We start from the raw sequence: 8146 nt of genomic DNA, 5'->3' as shown, positions 1-8146 counted from the left end.
TATCACAAGAACAGCACAGGAAAAACTTACTCCCATGATTCAGTTACCTCCCACTGGCTCCCTCCCATGACATGTGGGGATTATGGGAGCTACAATTCAAGCTGAGATTTGGGTGGGGACACAGCCAAACCATATCACAGTGGGAGCCCTGAGTTTGTTTTCCTGCAACTAGACAGTCCCATCTGGGGGTGATGAGAGACTGTGACACCCAAAGTGTGTTGCTTATGTCCAGTTTACTCCATAATCTCGTTTTGGCTTCTGTCACTGCAGAAAACCCCACTTCACAAAGATAGGATATTGGAAATGGAAGCAGGCTTTTCACTGCTTTTGTGGCAGTCTCAGGATATTCCGCCTTGACTTTAATCCAGAACGTATGGAGATTTGAAGTTGTCTCAAACATTCTTTTAAGGCCACTAGATGCAGCTGTACAACTGAAGTACATCAAGTGAGTCTTGCACGATAAAGCCTGTCGCCAGATGCAGCTTAATTGTCACTTGCCACTCACTGATAGGACTTTGATATCAGCCTGTAAGCAATTGATTTATTATGGTCCCTGTGCAGTCAAACCTCTCTGCTAATGTTAATCTGTATCTGCAACTGCTCCCCAGCACTAGCATCACTGCCTCAGCTCCACCTCAGATCTTCAGGCATTAGATTCTCAAAAGGAGTGCACGACCTGGATCCCTCACATGCCTAGTTCACAATAGGGTTCACGCTCCTATGAGAATCAAATGCGGCAGCTGATCTGACAGGAGGTGGAGCTCAGGTGGTAATTCAAGTGATAGGGAGCAGCTGTAACTACAAATGAAGCTTTACTCACTTGCCCATGCTCACCTCCTGCTGTGTGTCCCAGTTCCTAACAGGCCATGGACTGGCACTGATCCATGGCCCCGCGGTTGGGGAACCCCTGCTGTATATCATCTGAGCCATTCTGGTCAGTGTGCAATGGTATTTGGCTGATATTTTAGACATCATTTTCTTTCTCATTTTAAAAATATATTTATTTTATTTCTTTGGTTATTCTATCATACTTGTTTTATGTTCTGTTTCGATAACTCTATTATGTGAAATTTTGGGCAGTTGTTTCTGCTTATATATATTTATGATGACTTTCTTCAAAACACACACACTCACACACACAGACACAAAGACAAATTTCAGGTTACATATGCTTGTTGTAAATTCAGTGAAGACTGGCTTCCACTGAGAGGAAAATTGTGTTGCTTTGGCTAGTTGCTACTAAGCAAGGATTACTTAAAATTAAGTTCTCTTCAATTATGGTGGCATCACATCAATCACGTAGGAATGTAAAATTGCACTCCAAGCCCGTGACTGAAAAAGCTCGGAGGAGACATTGTTTTCCATCCTCAGTCTATTTTGAGATGGATTTGCTTTTTTATTTGTTTTTCATTTCAGAAGATAGAATTTCTGTAGTCCACCCTTCCCTGCATTCAAAGCCATTTGAAGGGCCTGTACTGATGCTAGAATCACAGTCCCCAAGTTCCATTTTGCACTACTCGAAGGTCTTTTTATGTGCCCTTTCAAACCCAGCATCCACATTACAGAGGATGCATGAGCTGAGGGCAGCCACAACTTCAGTGTCCTCATAGTTCCCTGGTTGGGTTTGACTCCAGTGCTATCCTTTCATTCTTTTAAGAGTAGGTGGCATTTTTCAACATTATTTTTATTATATTTAATCCAAGACTTTTGCATGATTTATCATGGAAAAGCTTTTCTGGTTTTTTGCTTACTGTCAGATATGGAGCACTTTATCAGTATTTCTTTCATTAGGGATTATTTTCTATTCATTCCTCTTCAATCTTCTTTTAGATGGACCTTGAAGTTTGTGGTTTATTTTCATTTTTATGATGTTTCTTTACATACTTTTCATATTTCTATCATTTGTGCTATGTTCAGGGTGTATTCCGCAGGCATCCGGTTCATTCTTTGCTTTTGGCTGTGTTTATTCTACTCTTCATCTGATATATTATTGTTTAGTAAACATAATTTAAATTTTTATGATTTCTAGTAGATTTTCTCTTATGATTATTTTTCTTATGGTTGTGAGCAATTTGTTTGTTTTGTTTGTATGGATTAAGTTCTTTTGTTTGTTGAGTTTGCTTTTACTTACCCAAACTTTTGACTTTCCACTAGATACTAGATAATTCCTACTTTTGGGTGCACCTGTGGAGTTGAAATTCACATTGACAATCTCCTGTGTCTGTGCAGCTTGCATCGGGCAGGGGCTGGGATGGGCTGCTGGCATTTATTGTTAGTCAAAGTAAGGGAGGTCCAGGTGAATTGTCTTCATTGTCCTGAACACTCAAGCTTCCCTAGTTGCCTCTGGTGCCTGGGAACTCTGCCCTGTCACTCAGGCTCTGAAATCCACAGAAATTACCTAGCAGTAAAAACCCTTATAACAGTGCCTGGTTTTTGAAGTGGTGAGTCTAAATATTACAACATGAACCCTTAACATATTAAAGTATTAGGTGTTTTCTTTTTGTTGCTTTCTTGATAAGTAACAACGTCAGAACACTTTAACTTTGTTCACCATCTCTCACTTTTTTTTGCCACTTTTCAGTGTATTTTAATACTCTCTATATTTTTTATCATTAACATTATCTTATCTTGTCATTATTTATTTAGAGTTACCTACCTATTTCCCATTTCTTCACCCTTCCTGAATGTCTAAACTTCAAACAGACATAATTTTCATTTGTCCCAAAGTATTTCCTGTAATATCTCCTTTAGTGCATGTCTGCTCATGATAAATTCTCTTTTTTATGTTTGGTAAAAATGTCTTTATTTTATCTTTGTTCTCAAGGATATCTTGTTTGATATAGAATTCCTATTTGGCAGTTTTCTTTACCCCATCCCACAACTTTAACATAGAATTCCATGTTCACTGGCTTCTGACTTCCATACTTTGTATACAGAAGTTAGCTCTCAGTTTTAATGTTACTCTTTGAAGGTCATATGTCTTATTCTCATAGTCTTTGGTTTTCATTATTGTTGTTGTGATGTACCTAGATCTGACTTTTCTTTATTGTTTTGGTCAGTTTGGGTTGATGTAACAAAATGCCATAGACTGAGTGGTCTAAATAACAGATGTTCAGTTCTCACAGTTGAAGAGTCTGGAAAGTCCAAGGTCAAGGTCCCCACAGATTTGGTTCCTGGTGACAGTCTCTTCTAGCTTGTAGATGGCCACCGTCTCACTGTGTCCTCACATAGCAGAGAAGAAAAGCTCTGGTGTTTTTCTAATTCCTTTATGAGGACTTTATGATACTAATTAATTCCTCAAGACCTCATCTAAACCTAATCACCTCTCAAAGGGCCCCACCTTCTAATACCATCACTTTGGGGGCTAGAGTTTCAACACATGAATTTTGGAGAGTCCCAAATATTCAGCTCATAACATTTATGTCTTCCAATCTGAAGCTGGATGCATTTTGTCAGTTTTTTAATATTCTCAACCACTCCTCCTATAGCCCTCTGGTCTATTGAATTTCTTGTCCTTGTGTCTATTGTCTGTTTTTGTTGTTTTTGTCAAGTCCTGTATTGTTATGGGCATAATAATTTTTGCTTTAAGGTTGGACCTTGTATTTGAAAATGTCTAAAGATAATTTGGAGCTCTTAATAATGTTATTTTTATTCATAGAAGATCTGTTTGCCCTTGCAAGTAGCTGACTAGGGGTAAAAAGCCTTAATCAAATTAGGGATTAAGATGATTAAAACTTGGGGTTCATGTCTCCTTCTAATTTTGTCTTATTTCAAGGGCATAGCTCTTACAACACCCAGTACAAATCCTCCGCTGTTTGCCAATCTTGTCCTTGGCAGGCTCTGGTATCCAGTTCAGGTACCCTCAAACCGACAGCATGGATAAAGCCCCCATTCAGCGTCCCAGCTACTCTTTAGCTATTTTTAAAATTGGCAATCACTTAAGGGGAGAAGTTGTGCCAAATATTGAGCTTGCTTTTCTTGACATCCCTCTTCCAAATCTTGGCTGTAAAAATTATCTCTAACTTTCTGGCTCTCTAACATATTCAAGTAGGGCTTTATATAATATGTTAGACATAAATTTATATATATAAATATATCTCTCACATATTTATAATATAAAGGGCTTTATATTGTGTTTATAATATATTTATATATTATATTATATATTATATATCATATACTATATTATATACTATATAATGTAAAATGATTCACAATAAGGTAGTAGTTAAATAAATTAATCATATCCAAATGTAGAAATACAATCAGCCCTTAAGAATTCTAGTTCCAAGACTATTTAATAGCAAGGAAAAATACATAGTATAAGAAATGGGAAAAAGCAGAATATAAAATGATGGACACAGCATGATTTTTAACATATATGTTAATATGTGCCTTTACATTTGTAATATATATCTATATTTTTTAAACTTTGATTTTTAGTTCAGGTGTACAAGTACAGGTTTGTTACATAGGTAAATTTGTGTCATGGGGGTTTGTTGTACAGATTATTTCATTACCCAGTTTTTAAGCCTAGTACCCATTAATTGTTTTTCCTAATCCTCTCCCTCCTTCCGTGCTCCACTCTCTGATACCCCTAGTGTGTGTTGTTCCCCTCTATGTGTCCATGTGTTCTCATCATTTAGCTCCCACTTATAAGTGAGAACTTGTGGTATTTGGTTTTCTGTTCCTGTGTTAGTTTGCTAAGGATAATGGCCTATAGCTCCTTCCATGTCCCTGCAAAGGACATGATCTCATTCTTCTTTATGGTTGCATAGTATTCCATGGTGTATATGTACCCCTTTTTCTTTACCCAGTCTATCACTGATGAACAATTAGGTTGACCCCATGTCTGTGCCATTGTGAATAGTGCTTCAATGAATGTACACAAGTGTTTGTCTTCATAATAGAATGATTTGTATTCCTTTGGGAATATACCCAGTAATGGGATTGCTGAGTCAAATGGTATTCCTGTATTTAGGTCTTTGAGGAACTGCCACACTGTCTTCCATAATGACTGAACTAATTTACACTCCCACCAACAGTGTATAAGCATTCTTTTTTCTCCACAACCTTGCCAGCATCTGTTATTTTTTGACTTTTTGATCATAGCCATCCTGACTGGTGTTAGATAATATCTCATTGTGGTTTTAATTTGCATTTCTCTAATGATATATCTATATTTTCCACTCTTTAAATTATCTCTGTCTATTAGACTATCTACTTGTCAGATTTTATTTTTCTAAATCTACTTTTCTATTTTCTAACTACATGGGAAAAGAAGCCACCTCAAAATATCCCAAAATGCTACTGAGAGACAGTATGATGACAGGGGACTTTCCTTTTTCATTATTTTATTTTTCAGTATTTTAAAACTTTCTACAAGCTGCGTGCCCTAACTATGAAATTATGTATACATACTTGCATATGTATACACATATATATTAATGTATTTGTGTGTGTGTATATGTGTCTTTTTGTGTAGTAGTAAGTACATAAACAGGAGTTTGTCATGTGTGGCTGCTAAACCCCTTCAAGTCACATAGTCCCTAGAATGTCAAATATTGTCCTTGAAGTCCGGACCTATTTGCATGCCATATTCTCCAGTCTTTACATCACAGCTCTTCACAGCCCTGGGGCTCCATCTGCCTGGTTTCAGGCTGAAGACTCATAGAGTAGGGAGACCTTTTCTATTTTTTCTTAAATACATAGCTCCTTCCCTCTCCTTCCCTGCTCCACTTCCTGTTGGCTCTGCCACAGTTTCATAGTTTTGCCACTATTGATACATATTTCTTCACTCATTTAGTGTTGCCCACAGAAGATGCCTCGGAAAAAGAGTCAAAGAATTTGTAAGTCAACCGATTTGCTCTACATTCCCTAAAGGCATTTGCTATATCTTAATGAACATGATCCCTAGATTCTCCTCATACTGTCATGAGTTGAGAGTATATATATGCCAGGCAGAGAGAGAGAGAGACCCAGTTATGGGTATGCACCCATTTCCAGGAGTGTTCCAATCCTGGTTTGATGGACTGCTATTCTGTCACCAAGTGAACTGTCACTGCACCCATTTCCAGGAGTATTCCAATCCTGGTTTGATGGACTGCTATTCTGTCACCAAGTGAAGTGTCACGTCTCTTGCTTGAGAGATTTAAAAAGGTGATTTGAGAAAAACCTGGGGAAATTATACCATTCAAATATTTTGCTTAGTTGAATTGACAACCTTGTTTGTTTTTATTCCGTTTTTTTATAGCTAAGCTCTTCTGGCAAATATGAAAAAGAAGCCTAGTTCTTTTGCATTCCCATTGAACAGTTAGCTTTGAGTGTTATTAATCATTTATTAGGAAATGCTTTCCCCTCAGATGTGTGTATATAAATAAGTTGTTTGTGTGCATAAGTGTGGTCTCCAGATCAAAAGGTTTCCCAGAAGAACTTATCTCTAGTTTGTAGTCAGAATTTGCAATCAGAGAATGCAGGAGCAAAAAAGAGTGTTGTATACAGATTATTTTCCTACACATTAATTTATTCTGAAAGTTGAAGTACCTGTCTTTAAGATATTCTCTTAGCCACAATATAGGGTAAAATCCCACTGAATAAGGGATGTCTTCTCAAAACAAGGTTGGCATTAACACTAGTGGGCATTAGATGGCCCTGTAATTCCATTTCAGCACATGCCAAGTGAGTTATTGGTGGGTGGGCACAGAGAACAACCCTAAAGGAATCAGAGACTCAGGGACTATTAAAGAGGTGCATTTTCCTAAGGCTTTTCCCCCCAGCTTCCCAGAAAAGCACTTTGTGGCTCCAGCATCCATGTCCCAGTGTCCTTTTCCACTGGAGATGTCAGCTCCTGCAGAAGAGCCATGAGGTGTGTGCCACGGGGAGCTCCTGAGTCAGAGCCTGGGGAGAGCCAGGTGAGTGGGTGATGGGTGCTGGGTGTCCCGTCCCATCTCACCCACAGGGGAGGCGGGCTCTACACTGTGGTCAGTGTCATGAAGGGGAAGGGACAACGTAAATCGTGTGAAGTATGTCAGACAGAAGGCTCGGCTGTAAAAATGAATGGAGAGTATTCATTCAACAAACATTTACTGAGGGACTTGGAGCCACTTCTGATGGGGAAGGATGGGGGGCAGGTCCCACCTGCCAGGGGCTCACAGGAGTGTTGTGCAATGAGTAAAGAAATGGACACCCAGAGAGGGGCTGCCCCAGACCCTAAATTGGTCAGCAGGAGAATCGAGGCTAGATTCCAGGGTCCTGTTTTTCTTTCTACACTGGCCTTCCAAAAAGTTGGTAGCCAGATTGGTTCAGTGTGTGGGATCTCACAACCTGCCTCTTGGCAGTTCATTAGGTTTCCATCCATACCACCTGGTCTCTTCTTGCAGTCATCTCCATTAATTCATTCATTCATTCATTCATTCACTCAAACTCATATTTATTAAGCCCCTGTGTGTGACACACATAATGCTCAGTCCTTTTGCTTGTATAGTGCGTATCCTCATAAATATCTTGAAATCTTGATTTGTAATGTAATATAAAAATAGAAAAAAATCTAAAAATAGCTAAATGAATACCTACAGAGGTTTCTATCACCCCCACCTACCCATAAAAGCACTTTCACAAATTCTGGATTTTATTGACTCATGGGGAAGACTGGAAATGCCAGCTAATCTAGGTTCCCAGAACCTTCTTCCAGGTATTTTTCTAGGGCACCTTTCCACTCCTCACTCCTCTGCAAAACTGAGATTTCCTCCCCAGTGGCTGCCTGTGAGGAACCGACTTGGCTTTTTTTTTCTTTGCAAATGCCCCAGCTTCTCGTTTTCTGGACCCTGGGCTTGAGGAGTGCATCAAAACCTCCTCTTTTGTTGCTCAATTAAAGGCTTCTTTCTGGCACTTCAAACTACCACTTATCTCCTGCCCTCTCACATCTTTTGGAAATATGGTGTAATGGAAATCACATTTGAGAGAAGAGGCTTCTGGTGCATCAGAAGAACCCTAAGAAGTAATTTCCTACAAATAGGATGCTGTTAATACCAGCAGAAAAGTGGGGCTTAGGAAAAATATCCACTGTCAAAAGACAAAGAAAGGTGAAAAAGCAAATCGCAAGCTTTTGGTACACATACCTTATCATAGCAGAGACAGGGTGTTTTTT

This window comes from Hylobates moloch, unplaced genomic scaffold (assembly GCF_009828535.3).
Source record: "Hylobates moloch isolate HMO894 unplaced genomic scaffold, HMol_V3 SCAFFOLD_24, whole genome shotgun sequence".
Classification (NCBI taxonomy): Eukaryota; Metazoa; Chordata; class Mammalia; order Primates; family Hylobatidae; genus Hylobates; species Hylobates moloch.
Note: the sequence above shows the minus strand (reverse complement) of the source record.